This window comes from Bacillus rossius, chromosome 10 (genome assembly GCF_032445375.1).
Source record: "Bacillus rossius redtenbacheri isolate Brsri chromosome 10, Brsri_v3, whole genome shotgun sequence".
NCBI classification, from domain to species: Eukaryota; Metazoa; Arthropoda; class Insecta; order Phasmatodea; family Bacillidae; genus Bacillus; species Bacillus rossius.
This window is the reverse complement of record NC_086337.1, coordinates 31409336-31427224: the sequence shown is the minus strand read 5'-3', so window position 1 is coordinate 31427224 and position 17889 is coordinate 31409336. Positions and strand designations below refer to the sequence as shown.

Genomic DNA, 17889 nt, shown 5'->3' with positions numbered 1-17889 from the left:
GGCGCGGGACGCTCCCCTCCGCGCAAGGTCCCGCCTGGGCACCGCTGACGTCAGAGCCGCGCGCCCCGCGCCGGGACGCCTCCCCCCCTCCCCCCTGGGGGTGCCCGGCGGGAGGGGGAGGGGGGAGGCGCGGCGGGTCCCGCGCCGAGGGCTAGTGCGCCGCGAAGTGGTTCGGCGACCACACGCGTCGACTCTGGCAGGGACGCTCGCCGCCGCATCTCGCAGGTCAGTCTAGGATAGATCCGTGTTACTGTGGCGCGGCGCCCCCCTCCCTCCCCCTTCCCGGGCCGTGCCGCCCTCCCCTCGCGGGCACCGCGTGCCCCGCCAGGCCTGCCAACCGCCGCGCCGGCGACTGCAGGTCTGCGCGGCTGTCGGTCACGTGACCTGCAGCCAATCATATGGCCCCAACATTTTTTTTTGCAGTCTTGCCCACCAAATGTCTGCAAATGAGAAGGTTTTCAAATTTATATTTTTAACTTACGTTCGAACACAGTTTGAATGATTTTTTTTTTTTTTTTTTAATTTTTATCCAAACAAAATCCATCCGAGTCAAGCAAGAATTACGGACGCATGGTAACCCTACTAGAGCGAAAATAATTACTTTAATGAGTTATATTATAACTTTCATGATTGTCAAACTAATCTAATAATACAATGGAAAAAAAATATTTATGCCGGATGAGTGGCGTGTAGTAAATCGCCGCCCGGCAGCTGACGAACGGATGTGACAGGCTATTGTAATCCGGTCTTCGTTTGGCCTGTAGTTACTTTGAGAGTCCTTGTTTCCGAAATTATGGTTTTTCGCAGACTGATACTTGTTCCCCCATTCCTTTTCCATTGGTTTTAATATACGTTTCACCCTGTGATTAAAGCTCGATTTCACTCGCGAAGTTATTAATTTCAATTTCTTGTCATTTTTATAATTCATGGTTTTTTCTTGTCATTTTAACAAAATAGCTCTCTTACATTTTATGTTTCGTCTTAAATTTTCTTAATAGATATTTATTAAATACTTCCTAATGCTCGGCATACGTTGCAAGGCCTCAGTCAATTATTTTTTTTAGTTTGAAGTAGGTATACACAAATAAAGCATCTATATATCTATCTTTGAACGTCTATTTCTCTCTATATATACATCCATATCTGTCTCCCTCTATATCTATCTACTCTATATACCTATATATCTCTATGTAAGTCACTCTATAGCAATTAAAATATTATAAATCTATTATTTTATCCATCTTTTTACCTGTAACAGGTGTGACACAGGTATATAAAATACGCGCGTATTATAATGCAACGTTGTTTCAAAATTTCGAAGAAATTGGTGAATAACTTTCTCAGATTTAAGATTTTTAACGAACATATAAATGTTTATTTGTATAGAAGAAAGATTGTATGATAATTCATGCAAAATTTCAAAACTGTGATTATCCGCGTGACCTTTTACGTCTCGCAAAAACGATTGGTAAATACCCACTAAGAACATTTGTGATCCAGCAAAAAAAAACTAATCTGAATAACTTTACCGTGAAATCCCTTAAGTAAGAGTATTGACAAGAAGGAAATAAATAAGTTTCTCAGCGAGTGAGATCAAGCCTTAAACGCCAATGTAAGGTGAAAACGTGAGTTTTTTAATCGGTGATAGCGAGTTTTGTATGCAATAAAAATTACATGTACACAGTATATCGCATGTTATAAAACATAGATGTACTTGGTCATAACTGGCAGGGTAGGGTTCACATTGCCAGCTCTATGAAATTTTAAGCCCAGTTTATAAACTGTTCAAGGTTCACAACTCGCAACAACGCAACATGAAAACAACGCAAGGAAATCGTTTATAAAACACGGAAGTCGCAAGACGTAACCAACCCTACAACTTGAAATTAATTGTAAAACTATAGGAAACAAGTTCCTTTCCCTAGGCTTCTTTCGATAAATAGTTCTTATTCATAATGAAATGGCTGATCGAAATTTCAACACGTAAAAATGTAATGCATATAATTGAAACAACGTCGTTGTCATCTAGGCACAAAAACGTCCGCGTCTTTAAATAATTTTCGGGACACTTCACTTCAAATATGTAAGGCAAAAAAACGCAAAAGAAAAACGTAAGCCGAAACGCAAGAATTTGAAATTTGGTCGGTGCATGCGTTAAGGTTTTGCGCTGTGCGTAGTTTGTAAACGGGTAGGCCTATTTGAAAAAGTTTTTTTTTTTTTTTTTTAATATGTGTGCCTTGCGTTACTTGCCACAATGCGACCGGGTATCTGCCAACTGTTTTTTTCGTGTTCTCAATAGGTTTTTTTTATGTATAACATCTTAGCTCTCGGTTTATGGCATTTGGTGGGAGTGATTACGTTAATGGAACGGAAATCGCATGGAAATGTGTAACGACGGTGCTGCCATCTCTGGTGGATGACGTAAACAAAAGTTTAAATAACCAATGTGAAGCTGTAAAGTATTAACTGTTTAATGAAAATTACTATGATATGCAGTATTAAAAAAAATCATTGTTGAAAATCAGTTCCAAATACGGATTTTGAAGCCGATTCATTAAAAAGTTAAACATTTCGCTCTGCAAATTGAATTGATTCGACAGTCGACGTAGCTGCTCCGGCAACGAATTCTATCGGCGGGTGCGGAAACTACGTGTGATTCGCGTCAAGGAAAAGCAGATGAAAACACGCTTCTCGTATATTCATCACTCTCAGCATTTTTTTTTTTTTAAAGAATTCTACGTTAAATTTTCATGTCCTTAGTTTCGTATTGTAGGTTTATTTGCAACATGAGAACACGCGAATATGCTCGTTACCGTGGTTAGATGTCACACATACCTTGCGCTCGCAAGTTTTTTTTTCCCCTCTCTTTTTCCGTTGCTTGCTGCCGTGATTCACTTACTTCGCCAGTATCGCAGAAAGCACGATGAAAAGCGTGCGATGCGCGCCTCCTAATTGTTTTGTTGACTAGCAGGTCTTTGCGGTGGTCAGGTGTTCACAGTTGTACCTATCCGGGTTAGATTCCCAGATTGTTTGTTTCTTAAAAAAAAAAAAAAATGGGGGACAAGGCAGACGTGGCCGTGAGTGGGGGGGTTTACTACTTGCGGTCCTCCAGTTATCTCGGACAATGCACCGCCGTTTTAACTTGTCCCCTTGCGTATCCTCCATTTCTGTGCCATATCATGCGATAAAAAAAAACGTAGTTTTAACGTTTCGCCGATATACCTGAGGGTGACGAGGTGCAAAAGGAGCACTGATTTAATTAAATTTGTCGACTTTGAGAAGGGGGGGGGGGAGGGCAAATACCCAAGAAAACCCCACGGGCACACGGAAACGTCCGCCATGTTTCCCACTTCCGAAAAAAAAAGTTTCCTACCAGGAATCTAAGCAAGATCGCCTTTGCGGGAGGTCGATTGAACTGTCGTCTTGCAGTCTGACCACGAAATTACAATGCGGTAATGTCACACATATCGTGGGAGGATCCTGAAAGTATGCCCAAAAGGCCTTGTCACGCTGTCAGACATTTTTTCTCCAATTATATTTGACAATAAGAGTTGGGGGGGATAGCATTGGACGGAAAATAGCTTCTAATATTTCTCCATAAAATAAATTTGGACATACAAGCTCAAACATGTTTCAAATCATGTCACACTATGAAAGATTAATTTTGGTCCGAGTTATCTCAAAATGTTAAATTTTAATTTTGAAATTAAATAACGCATCACAGTGCTGGATGGAATTATTGAACTATAAATGCTATTTGTGGTATGTGCTATTTACTGATTTTTTTTAAAGTCATAGAAACATATTTTCATATTTCACACAAAATTATTTCGCATACGACATTCATATTAACATTATTTTAGTTATTTCACTTTCATAAATTATATTTAATCACACATTTGTTTTTCGTCATTTTAAAGATTCGTTGTGACGTAAACGAATGTCACTTCGGTTTTCGCTAGGCGTGATTCAGACTTGTCGATTGCATCCAACATCCAACATATTTTAGAATCCGTCCTGTATGCAAAATATTTTGTGTGAAACCAAGTCATCCAACTTGTATAACAAACATGGCTACGCTGGTGACGTTTTCGGTGACGTAATAACCCTCTAACTTTATTTGACACAACATATTGAAAGGTGTTGGAAGCGAATGTTTGACCGTGTGACAGAGCCTTAAGGCCGTTGTCACACTTCGCTTTCCTGGCGCTGCGGCTAAAACGTCCACAGCGGTTTTTTTGTCTGAATATTCCACGAGCACATTCCACAGAGAGCACAATGCAGAGTTCTCAAGAATGAACCAAGTAAAACAATCAAAAATCGAACATGTAAACAAATTGCTCTTTAATTTAAGAAATCACCGAGTAGAAACTTGCAGCCTCTCCGGTCCAATCGCACACCGTGACAGCGGCTTAAGAGGGCTATCTATAGTTGAAGTTGCTACATGGACAGAAGCTCAGTAAGTAATAAGGACGATACCGGTACGTTTATCAGGGAGCCAGTCGCCTCTGCGCGCAATGATGTGAACTGGCTTCCCGCACTCTACAACAGGACTTCCAGTAGCTAATTGTTTAATGTTTCAATCAAACATTGTTCTAATAGAAAACATTTCAAATGCCATAACTTTATATGAAATTAAGTAAAAATATTTATTCAGGCCTCTATACATCCGTTGCATTAGCTGTCTATATCTAATTTTGAACGTTTAGCTGCCCACCCAAAAAGTGTAACAAATTGGTTTACAGGTCTGGAACTTTCAGGTGTAAAAGTAAATTTCAATTTCATGAATTTATTACTTATATCAGATAAATTAATTTTAACTTAGTGATGTGCGAAATTTCTTGAATACTTGAGAAGTTTGACACCAGAACAAATTTACACAAATTTAAACCAAGTGAAACAGCCAGTAGTTTATCTTTTTAACCTAGAAAGTTTCTCTCCTGCAATTTGAGTAGACAGAAAAAAAAACCTTATGTAAGCATTTAATTATGCAAAAGTATGTGACGCAATTTTTTATCGCCTGATGACATTTCATAAAATGTCTACAATTACAGTAACCTATTATTTGAACTATACTTCAGAGCAGTTCCACACCATGTAACGCTAATCCTTTGATTTTTTAAAAATGAAACTATAATAAATTTATTGAAAAATAATTCTTAACAAATGTTTTCTCAGTGCTTTGCAAATCATTTGGCGTCCATTTACATAGCTATTTTTAAAATCTAATTTGTATTCAATAAAAATCATCTGATTTCAGTATTCACCAATAAATAAAAAAACATTAAAAAAATATTTACCAAAAATTTTGGTTAGCTAAATTTAAAACGTTATAAGAATAATAATTAATTCCCATTATAAATATCATCTGTGAAATATTTGTGACGATTCGAAAACATGTCTTCTTGTCTTAAAAGAGAAAATCATTAAGTTTACAGTTATACTCATTTGGGCCCTTACTAGTTTAAAGGTTTATTTTATAGCATATTCGCAATCAGACACCACTGACAACCACCTCAAGTTACACTCTGGTGATATGAGTAGTACCTACTAATGTAGTTATTTAATGGTTTCAAAATAGATTAAAAATTATATTTTGGGCCCTGTAGGTCACGAAAATTTACATTTTCAAGCCGTTTTGGCGTGCTCAAAAAACGTGCGTCATTTACGACTCAAAAAGAATAAAATTTGTGTGTGTTTTTTTTTGTCAGTTGGTACTGGTCACGTGTTCTTTACGACGCACAAGCAAAGCCTCAAAATGCTCTCGGTGGGACGTTGTTTGTCAGTCTTCTGCCTTCACAGTCTGTAAACACGAGAACGAAATAAAAAGAATGATAAAATTTTGCGGGGAGGGGAGGGGAACGACTGTTGACCGTAATTGCTTACTTTTTTTTTTTTTTTCACCAACCCGCGCATTCAGCAACTTTACCGTTCGCGCGACTCGCTTCTCGGTAATGGAGTCCGCGTGTAGACGCGCGGCGTCGAAATGTTTACGAAGCAGCGTTCAACTCGCCTCCTACGTCTCCTGTACGTCTCAAGGTCAGAGTCGAACAGCTGCTAGTGGTGTTTTTTTCCTTCTTTCTCTTTTTAATGTTTGGTGGGAGGGAGGTGTTGGGGAGCGGAAGATGATAATCGGAGGGGGAGAGAAAAAAAAATAAAAGGTCTATTATGTCCGCATAATTTAATAGAAGATTGTCAGGTAGCAAGTTAACAAGGATTTGAACATCGCTGTGATTCTAACCGGTTGTAAGACGACGGGACCTGCTGATTTTAATCTTCCGCCCCTCCTCTTTTCCCTCCCTCTCCCCTCGTCGCACTTTCCAGCTTCAACCATCTGCGCGACAACTACAATCGGAATTGGTCAGTTTTTAATTTTATAACATATTATCTCATCACTCCTTGTCAGTTCTAATGATGTCGCTGCCTGTGAGACCTTAATCCCTAATTCATTCATTCATACTTCTGCTATTATTACTACATTATTTGTTCTACAATTACATACCAAAATGATTACTATTAATTTAATTATTATTAATAATATTACTATTAATTCCATTAACAGGCGCTTCCAGTTACAGGTCATTATTATATATTTATGTTAAATACTTAAATTATTGAATTTTTGATTGGCTTAAATTTCACCAAATTTCGTATTTGTAGCTGCTAGAGGTACATTTTAAAGAGTTTTTGGAGCGAGCAAATAATGAAAATTTAATTGATTATATAACTGAAACTTTTCAGGTCCAAGGGAAAGCTGGTTACTCCATTACCTAGTTTCAATTTATTTTAGAAAAACAAATACTAACTGTGAAAATCTCCAAAAATTTTAGAATTTTGTAAAGTTAGTTATAGTTAAATATGTTCTTCTGAAAGAAATTTGTATCCTATCATGAAGTAGCCTAATATGTGTCAGTTCAGTAATCTTTTTGATTTTCATTAATTATGCCAAAAGTTTGCATCATGTATTTTTATTTCATTTTTTCACTTCAAGAGTCTACAAGTTTAACAGTGTTTAATGTTAAAACATTTATATAAGAAAATGATCTGAAATGGGACGCACCCTCTTAATATTACAACGGCGACTATTACTGCAAACCAGCAGCAGTAGCAATGTAAAAATAGGCTTTACGTCAAATGGTTATGATCGGGGACTTTACGTGATGGGACCTCCAGGGTCCCAGTATCCAGTTGTAGAACAGTTTAATTTAGACTACTTACAACAAATCTTACATCAAATTGAGTGTAAACTAACCTAGATTATTTTACATATGTTCAAAATGTGCACCTTTAGTTTTGCGACACATACATCCAACCTATAGTCCAATTATTCTCACCAGATTTTGGTTAACACGTCCGAAGTATTGGAATCAATAGCCTCTTCAATTCTGTGTCTCAACTCTGGCAAATCATTAGGTAGCGGCAGAACGCAGACACGATCTTTGATAAAGCCCCAAAGGAAAAAAAAAATCGCATGGTGTTATGTCAGGTGAACGTGGAGGCCAGCGTAAAAAGAGCTCTGTCGTCTCGACCATTACGACCAATCCAACGGTCAGGGACTTAGACGTTCAACCACTCTAGTACAAAGAGAGTCCAATGGGAAGGGGCTCCATCCTGTTGTCAAATAAAGTTTACAGGTTCACCCTCTACTAATTAAGGAAAGAGCTATTCTTTCGCTTGGCAAGCGAGAATACAATAAAGCATATTCGAGCGTGTGCTTATCTAAAACTGTTTGAGTACTCTTTAATTGTGACCTTGAACAATAACTCTACAACTCTTACAGTTGATACTGTTAAATTTTATAATTGGGACATTCTTTTATGGACATATTGTACTTGGTAGCGAATCAGTGCTCAGAATAATGAGTCGTTTGCCGGTTCGTTGGGTTCGAACCCAATCCCTAAATCTGAAAGCGCGTTGGCATTAATGACCACGGCCACGGTACTGCTACTGCTTTTGATGAAACCAAACAATATGCCGAACCAAGATAATGTGCGCTGTCTTAAACTAAATAATATTTTTTTTTTCCCTGGAATTCTTCCTTATTGTGTATCCAACTTATATAATAGATTTATAAACCATATTTTCAAAATCAAAATATTTATTTGTTTATGGTACAGTTTCACATTACAAACATATTAAACGGCTTCCTTTATTTTAATATATTATTTCTAAAAAAATAATGTACTCGCACTATGCAACTCTTTACGAAATTTTTTCGTGACCATTTTTTTTATGATCCGCTCTAGCATACGTTAGGTTCATAAAATAATGTCCCAGTTATAAAATTTAATAGTATAAACTGTCAGCCTTGTAGTGTATTGGTTCAAGGTCACAATTAAATAAGTAACTCAAACAGTTTTAGATAAGCGCATGTGCGAATACAGCTTTGTTTTTTTTTCTCGCTTGTAGCGCGAAAGAATGTCTCTTTACCCAACTTTATTTGAAAACAAGATGGAACCCCTCCCCATTGGAATCTCTTTGTACGAGAGTGGTTGAACGTCGAAGTCCCTGATCGTTGGTTTGGTCGTAATGGTAGAGTCGACAGAGTTCTTATTTGCTCTTATTTCGCTGACCTCCACGTTCACCTGTCATAACGCCATGCGATTTTTTCTTTTTTTCCCCTTGGGGCTTTATAAAAGATCGTGCCTACTTTCCGCCGCAACCCTATTAATTCTCCAGAGTTGAGCACATAATTGAAGAGGGTATTACTTCCATTACTCCGGGCGTATTAACCAAAGTGTGGCAAGAATTGGATTTTAGCTTGAATGTATGTGTCGCATAATTAAAGATGCACATAGAACATTTTAAAGAAAAACTAGGGTAGCTTACCTTCAAATTGATGTATGATTTGTTGTAAATAGTCTAAATTAAACTGTTGATATACCGGTGAAATTGGTACATTCTTTTATGGACATCATGTATTCGAAGGTATTAATTTTTTTCTTCATAAATCCAAACTTAACCTGTTTACACACATAAGGGGTGGAATTTTGTGGAAAATGGTAAAAAGGTGTTAGTGGTTTTGTTGTTTGTGTAAAAATCTTAACCTTTGGTTGGTTATCTTTGGAGTATGATTTATAACGTAGTACATTATTTACTCTTTTCACCTCGTAGGAGAATAATTACTTAGTGATAGTTCTCCTATGTCCCTTTGGATTAATGCAGGTTTTGAAGGGTGAAATAAATGTTATTTAGTTGTAAGTCTAGTTATATATTTAATGTTCATATAATTTCGTTTTGTCATCGACCCAAAATATTTTATTTACCATGATCATTTAATAATATGCATCGAATTTCTATGGGATATATTCAATTTTTTGTATGCATGGCTTGATGTATAACTTATATTCCAATGTAAAAATATTAAAAAATAATGTGCTTTTTTTAATGTAACGACATATAGCCATGTCATTTCCCAGAATTTATTTATGGTTTACTATCAGCAGTATTTCTCCATCGATTATCAAGTGATGAATCTGTAAGACGAAATTTGTATTTATGTTGTAAAGGCGAACAAAAAAAAATCTGTGGGTGAAGCTTTGAGCAAATGTTTTTCATGGAAGAAATAATTAAAAATTAAATCTGCGCATGAATGAATGCATCGGGATATTTTGTTGTCCGTCAGGCGAGCGGAAAGACAACCCACCAGTAACTGGTACGATGGCAAGTTACGCCATGAAATATATAGGTCACGGTTTAGTCCCAAGGTAACGGCTGAAAGTGGTGCAAGAAATTCCGCGAACAGCGCATTGAGAAATGATGCGTTTCACAGGACAGCTCTCGAGTGCTTCTATAGATTCTCTCGACAGCGAAGTATACTTCCTGGTACAGGAAGGAGGGGCCAGGGGCGGATATAGGATAGTTTTTTTTTCCGTGGGGGGATTTGGAGAAAAAAAATTAACACGTTGTATTCAAAGGAACTTGCATCACCATTGACACAGACACACTGAAATATGGGCCTACAGAAGTAGCCGTAGGCGATGTGGCTTCCCACACAGTTTGGCCCCTTTCAGGACGTGGCGGTTTGGTTGATTCAACTGTTGCCTGGTTGACTGTCTCGTGAAGACTTTTTTTTGGGTGGCTGTTTCCACACCAGGCAACTTGTGGACTCTACTTCTCTACCCAACTGCAGGTCGGTACGATGTTAGAACCCGAGGAAACTGGATACACTTCTTGTGCTTGCTCTTTTGCAAGAAGAGAAGCAAAAAAAAAAAAAAAAAGGTGAAAACCCAGTTGATGAAAAGTGTGGGTCCAAGCTTCACTCATTTTAATTTCATTGCTGTATTCCTCACACCTCATATCCCATGTCGCGGCACTGCTGAGAATGTCTTATACAAACTGTTCCACATTGAAACCGACAGCTAGAATGTTCTCCGTCAGGGCTAGTGGACTCAACTAGGCGACTGGCGTGAAGGACGAATGCCGAGTAGATGTCTCTTGTGCCGAGTCTACTGATGAGCGACACAGGTGGTCTATTGGCGGACGAGTGTGAAGGGGTTCTATACATCGCTACACTCCTCGTCACCCGTCCGTTCGACCAGTGGAATCAACTAGTCGCCTCGTCTGAAAGATGTCTTACATATTGTCTTCAGTAAGCGAACCCACAGAAAGACGCAGATAGTGACTTCATTAGTATAATATTTAGAGAAAAGAGTCATAAATAATTTAAAACCTGGAAATGGTTAGAGTAAACGGGATAACAATACTTACACTAAGTGCTACCCCATTTACTCTACCCGTGTATTCTGCCATTTAATTATCATCATTTATAGAAGTAGGCAGCTTAATAAACGCACCACATGTTTGTTTGTGGCATCATGATAAATTATAAGTTTATCATCTCGTTCACCAACAAAAAAATCCAGTAAACAACAATGTGATGGTGATTATTTTTTTTCTTCATCCGAGCTCGGAATTGTAGCGCTCATGGTTTCATATCGGTTTAAAGGGAAGACCTACTTTTTTTTTTTAAGTCTCTCCACCGGCTACGTTATACTAGGCTGCTGGCAGTTTTTGGATGCATAAAGCTGAATCCTGAATGGTTGCGCGGACACAAAGGAAAGGCTTTGTTGAGCATAATGCAGACGAAGAAGTCGCACTGTTATCACCAAAACAAGCAACACAACCTCCCGTGAAATTATACTGTCACTAGGGAATAAACACATTTGAAATTCAAATTTATCAGCATTTGTTAACCCTCCGAAGACAAGTATACAGGCCATCTTCAATCTGTCTCCAGATTTTATAACCTTGTAGACATGTTCCCGATTGTATTGTCCACTTGCATTGGCTGTTTGGTGACGATAAATATTGTAGCTCTTGCGTTGTGAAATAGGACAGTGGATGAATTTTTACGTACAGTCGGAGGTCGTCAAGGAACCGATAAAAACAAATTGTTTGCCATTCACACATCGGAAGTCCACTTAGCTCCCGTTCAGAAAAAAAAATTCATCGGAATTTGTGTTGGACGTTGCAATAATTATTCATTGGCCGGTTTCGTGGGGCGGTTCAATGGAAGTTTCAACCTACTAATGCAATTATATTGTAAATTTACCGTACAAATATGATAACCGTCCAACATTTGTTTAGGAAAAAGTCAAATGCATTGGAAATGTGCCGTTTTTTGTTTATGATAAATTTCACCCACAATTCTGTAAGTAAATAATTACCATGCTCGTTTATGAATGGTACCAGTTAAATCTAGCAGCGTAGGTTTTAATTTATTATTCCTCTTAATTTTCCCTCGTGTTATTTAAAAAAAAAAGTTTTAAGGCACGCCAAAACGTAGTGGTCACATTATCATTTCCAAGGACTTGGCTTCAAAATAGTATCTAATAATTAGTTGATGACTCTGATGACGGAAGCTCCCACGATCTAGATTTAAACTTATTTTTTATTTGCAAGAAACGAATGTGAACTCCAGCCTGCAATTAACCTATGAACCTGGCTTACAGAGCGCCGTTCAAGCAGCACAGATGTGAATGCGTCCCCTTGGATTCGAACCCATGTCCCCGAGTCACATCCATACATTTTCTCCAGGGTTTTTATTTGACATTAATTTCCGACAGGCATATGAATGTCATTAATCTCGGGTTGGGTGTCACTTCGGTTGAGGATTCGACACCTCTTAAAACTCGTAAACTGTGAAAGCTAAAGACTTGAAGAAAAAATATATATTAGTAGAGCAGACTTTGCTCGTGATCGTTACGTATTACCTTTGAATATATATACTGTATAGAAGTCGCCAGCCCAGGTTAAAAATTCTAATACGGTTTTGAGATAGTTGGTTAATTCACCACAGCAATCGCCACCATCTCTAGGGCATCGACTTGTGGTGGTCCCTAGCGGACAAGTGTCGAACTCTTCAAACACCCCTTCCCCCTCCCGTTGAACGACCTTGAGCTGCAGTGAATGTTGGGTGGGGGGTGTGCGGGGGAATGACAGCGGGCAACAGCGCTGCGCTCTAACGTGTAAATTAGAACTAAGACGATACAGGACGTTACGGCAGCGCACTGCAGCGGTGAAGTTCCCAAGCTGCTCATCATACGCTTCTGAAAAACGTAGAGTAAATCCTATCCACTCGCGACTTCTATACAGTATATATATATATTCAAAGGTATTACTCACCCGGTTAACATTTGCAGTGATGACGTAATGAGCGTTGGTGGAGAGCGTCGAATTGGTCAGTAAGAGCTGTTAACTCCGAAAGTAATGGATCCAGTTGTGCGTGATTTATAGAGCCCTTCCACAAGGGGCAACTGAGTTGCCGGCGATCGGTCGCTCACGAGTTGCCGAGACCCGGCAACTGCAGTTGCCACGCCGGAAACTTTCCAGCGATAGTTGCCCGACTGGTGAGGAGATCCCGGTTGATGTTGCCCAGTGTTCAACTGTTGGCTGAAGTAAGCACCGCGCTCTTGTGCTGTGGCCGTTAAAGCCATTTTTAATTGCGTTGATAATGTGCGAATGTGTACGCAGGAAGAAAAAAAAATGTGAGCTAGTCTTTCGGTACTGCCAGAGATGTGTATAACATCAAAACCCAGTGAAAAGAAAATTCACGCGTTCTCATATTGTAAATACCTACACTTCATAAAACGAAACTCGGATTCAAAATTTAGCGTAGAATTCTTTAAAATGATGTCAAGCGTGATAAATAAGCGAAAATTGTGTTTAAAATTCTATTCTAGACGCGAATCACACGTAGTTTCCGCACCCGCCGCTAGAATTTGTTGCCGGAGCAGCTACGTCGACTATCGAATCTATCGATTTGCAGAGTGAAATGTTAAATTATATTTTGAAACGGCTCTTGATTAAAGCGAAAAAAACCTGGGAAAATACTAAACACGGTTTTGGGCCTGATTTTCGGTCTAGGAATTCTATAAAACACTGCCCGTCTTCTTAAAATGCACTAAACATTTCATACTATAAAGTTTCCCTTTGTCTCAGTGAACTTTGTTCGCGCCATCCGCCACAGATGGCAGCACCGCGGGTACACATTTCCGTTCCATGCGACTACCAAATGCCGTATACCGAGATCTAAGATGGTACACATCAAAACGTAATCAAGAAAAAATAATTTGTGGACGCATCCTATCACTGCTTTTGAGTGAATAAAGGAACTTTCTCTTTCATATTTCCTCAATTGTTTATTAAATTTTTAACTCAATTATTATAATTACTTTATAATGTTCATTAAAACGTTCAGTGAACTGAGCCAAATTTTGAAACAGGTGTTAAAGTAGTGTTGATGTACACCTGTTGAGTAACGTGTTGCAGTACCAATCACGTATTAATTGTATGAATGACATCAGACAATTAAATGACTAGACATACTTGCCATACTAAATGAACAATAGTTTTAGAAAAAAAATATATTTTCATGAGCTAAATATGTATATCAAGAATAATAGTTGATTATAATAGCTTTATAGTGACCAATTAATACTAAGTTGATATTGTACTGGGTTCATAAATTTCGTACCCCATAATTTTTTTCCCCCAAGTGTCTATTAGTATAATCATCATTAGAGATGTCCCACTCAATGACCAACTCAGCGAATGTCTCGGTATGAAACGTATAACACATGTTTTGCAGTAAAAAAAAGAAGGAATGTTTGTCGAGAAACAGTTGCCCGTGTGAAAGCTCTCACTTAACTGAACGGAACAGTGGTTGACGGCGGTGGCGGGCAATTTCTGGGCAACCGATGGAGAGAGCAACTGCGAGCAACTATCGCTCGAGAGTTGCCCGGCAGTTGACGAGACAGTGGCCCGTGTGAACGCTCGCAGGCAATCCCTATGAATTCAACGAATCAGCAGTTGATAGCGACTCGCCCGCCACTCAGTTGCCGGCGATCGAGTTGCCCGTGTGAAAAGGGCTCTTAAACTTCAAGTTGCTCGTGAGTGAAGTACTGACTGGTGCTAGTTCAGTGGAATAACTTTGGTTTTGGAGCCATTAATAGCAAAATGCCTGAGCGGAAACGGGTTTTGTTGGAGAAAATAAAGAAAACAAGCGAAATCGCCCGAGCAGAAGCGATTAAAAATGCAGAGAAGTGTCGCAGGTATCGAATGAGACAAAAAGTAGCGGAGAGAAATGATCCAGTGAGGAAAAACGAGCCCCCGAACGAGGCGCGAAATTTGCGCTCGAGCGAGCCTCAGCCGTCTGCCTCGCGAGAAGCGATGGTGAATGCAGAAAATTGTTAGGTAATGGACGTGGATATGCCCTCTGAAGATTCTGATGTTTATATGGAGTCAGTTGAGCCAGTGGTTGTGAAAGATGGACTGATTTTGTTGCGGTTTGGTGTCGCAATTTTTCCGGCGTGATCGCCCGACTGTCAAGTAAGAAGTTAATCAAATTCACGTAAAAAAAAAAAGCAACATCAGTGTTGTTAAATTATTTAATTTATTTCATACACAAATTTCCCGTTCAGCGCCATAGACATTCATTAAACAAAAACCTGGTGGTTGTAGTCCAAAATACAGCCTACCCTTATTTTTTATTTATTTTTATTTTGCCCTCAGCACTACACGGGTTACAGCCCCGACCGCAATCCCGCCCATTTATTCAACTCAAACACTCTTTAAATTTCATCAAGGGGCCCACCTAGTCAGGGGTGTGTCTTATGTCAGCGAGACGGAATGAGTGCGACGCTCACTGGTGCTGTTAGCTCGGTATAGTCTCTTAACTGGCGCGCGGTCTTCTCGTCGAGCATAGGGCAACCGTGAGATTTTAGTGGTAACAGAAACCTTTAAATAGCGGAGAAATTAAGTCCCTTGTTTTCTTTCAAGAATCTGTACCGGGAGTATCGTGTCTAAAGTTTATTCTTCGAACACGCGTATTAGCCGTTTTCACTCCCCTAAAAAATGCAGTTAAGTAATGAACTTAAATAAAACTACCCGTCAACCCACGGCGTTTTCTTGATTGATTTTCGTAAACAGACACCACTCGGATAGCTCGAGAAGTTTTCAAATGGCGTGGTTTTGGCTGTAGCTTGTTGCACACCGTATGTATGCCCAGGTTGTCGGGACCCTTAACATTTTTGAAGTGAAACGTCTTTGGGCGCGATGAAAGTAAAAATTTCAAGAACGAATTTTAATGCAAAGTTTTCTTGAAACATTGTAGTGAAAGTTTCTGACGCGAATAGGACAGAGAATAAGTACTTGGTCAAAAAAGGATGTAAAGAGAGCACTATGCTATATACGTTGCTGGGCTCGTTTTCGTTCTCCGCTTTGTGCGATGATTCAACCCCCGCACAAAAAAAAAGAGATAGATAGATAGGTGAACGAAAGGATAATACAGGATTTATTTTTACCTTTAGTTCTACACAAAAACACGATACACGTTTTTAGCTAACTAAGCCGAAACTGTAGACTAAAAAAAATGTGTCTTTTAAGTGATATGAGTGTTTTTAAATACTGAAATATATGAATCTGTATTTTTTTTAATGTTTATATTTTCGTAATTATTTTCACAATAATTGAGGTAGACATTTCCAATGTAGATGCAGTGGTTAAATTATTGTGACATAGGTCCTTCCGTAGAAATCTTTTAGCGAGGCGTTTAGTGACCTTAAAAGGGCCTGCCACACTCACGCTGTCACGTCTGGCAGATGCGTCGGAGATGACGGTGCGGAGGCGGATGTGGCATTTGATTGGCCCACGTGACCTATGATGTCACATGCCGATGTAACAGTTGAGTGGAGAGGATCTGTCTTGACCATAGCTGGCGAACTTGAACTTCCGCATGCATGATGAGTACAACAAACAAACTTTAAAAAGCTGACGAAAATAATCATTTCCAAACATTTTAATCGTATGTTTATACTAGCTGAAGTACCTTCACACATCATCGTTAAGAGGATTCTTTTAGTGGGATGGGCGTGTTTTTTTAATCTCACGTAGACAGTAAGTAGATTTCATGAGCGCATTAAAATAAATTTAGTGAAAATACATTGTTAAAAAAACAAGCTTTTTAAAATGGACAAAAAAGTATAAAAAAATAACCGTATGAGTAAATGACATCACAAAATTTTGGGTGACTCCCCAACAACATACATTAATTACTATGAGTACAATCTGACTATATGTTCGTTTGGTGTGTTTCATCAGCTAAAGTAAGTAACATAAAATTTTTTTTAATAATTATATTGACATTTTGATGCGATTAAAAAAGCTTGTCACGAGAAAGTGAAATAGGTAATTTTTAAATAAATGCTGACTAAAGTTATTTAATTAAGCTCGCCTTGGGCACCATTTCTTTAATTTGATTTCCATTTAGTTGAAACGGGGGAAAAAAAAAGTACTCGAAAAGTAAACAAAACTGCGAACGTGTGTAGGTGGCATGAAGACAACAGGATTGGTCAAAATGTTTATTAACTGAACTCGTAAATTCTTTAAAAAGTATCGAAATTCCATTAATATGTTTTATCTATTTGCTGTTTGTTCCGTCAGATTTTAATGTGACTATTTTCTTTTAAAACTCAATGAGAAAACCTACTAAAAAAATATTTTTTTTTAATAGTTATTATACTGAATGAACCCAGCATGGTCGAACAACACGGTCAGTTAGACAGACAAGAAGAAGACATGGAAGGAAAGATGGATGGATGGATGGATGGATGGATGGATGGGATGGATGGGATGGATGGGATGGATGGGATGGCCTTGAAGAAGCGCGAGGTGTTGCCGGGGCGACAGCTACCAGAGTCGCAGGAAGACGGCGGAGGTGTTTTTCGCCGCGCAGCTGGCCGGAGCTGACGTCACGTGCTGACGGGTCGAGTCTGACTCTCTCGGACAGACGCGTGTGAAAGGGAGGGGGGGGGGGGAGAAGGCGAAACCCAAACAAGCGAAGCGGCGTCGCGGCGCTTCTTCGCCTCAGGCCGGTGTGTCGCGCTACGCGGTTCTCCAAGCCTCGGCTATCCACGGATACGGTTTCAACCAGCCTCTGCGTTGGTCTGCGATGCCGTCGTCGTGGTTTCTACAAATTTTTTTTTTTTTTTTTCACGTCGCTGGATGTGCCTGTGTCGTCTTTGCGTTGTCCATTTTATCATATTTTTTTGTCCTTTTGCTTACTGTCTCGTCGTTGTTAGCCCCACAGTAACCGTGTGAGCTGTAATCATTTTTTTTACTTATTCCTTCCACGAAATTTTCTGTGTTCTCTAATGTATTTATATTTTATGACATCGCCTGATTTTGACTTGTTTTCGGAGTGTTTGCATATTTATCTTTCTTGCCTGTTTATTATGTTTTCTGATTACTAGAGACCTGCAAAATTCGCGGATTCATTCGGTGATAGGCTAGAATTCAAACACATATACCTCTTAGATAATTTGGCTATTGGCTTACTGTTCATCTGGACGAATCTCAACCAGTTATAAACCCTAAACCAAAGAAGGA

The 17889-nt window shown here is 39.0% G+C and overlaps 1 protein-coding gene across 1 annotated transcript in view; it reads left to right on the top strand.

The window, feature by feature from the left end:
- Positions 1-159: 159 nt before the first annotated feature.
- Positions 160-17889, top strand: part of LOC134535909 (cholesterol 7-desaturase nvd) — a 265524-nt gene continuing 247794 nt past the window's right edge. The window contains exon 1 of the mRNA XM_063375285.1: positions 160-225. The gene's annotated coding sequence lies outside the window, so the exon portion shown is untranslated. The remainder of the gene's footprint in view (positions 226-17889) is intronic.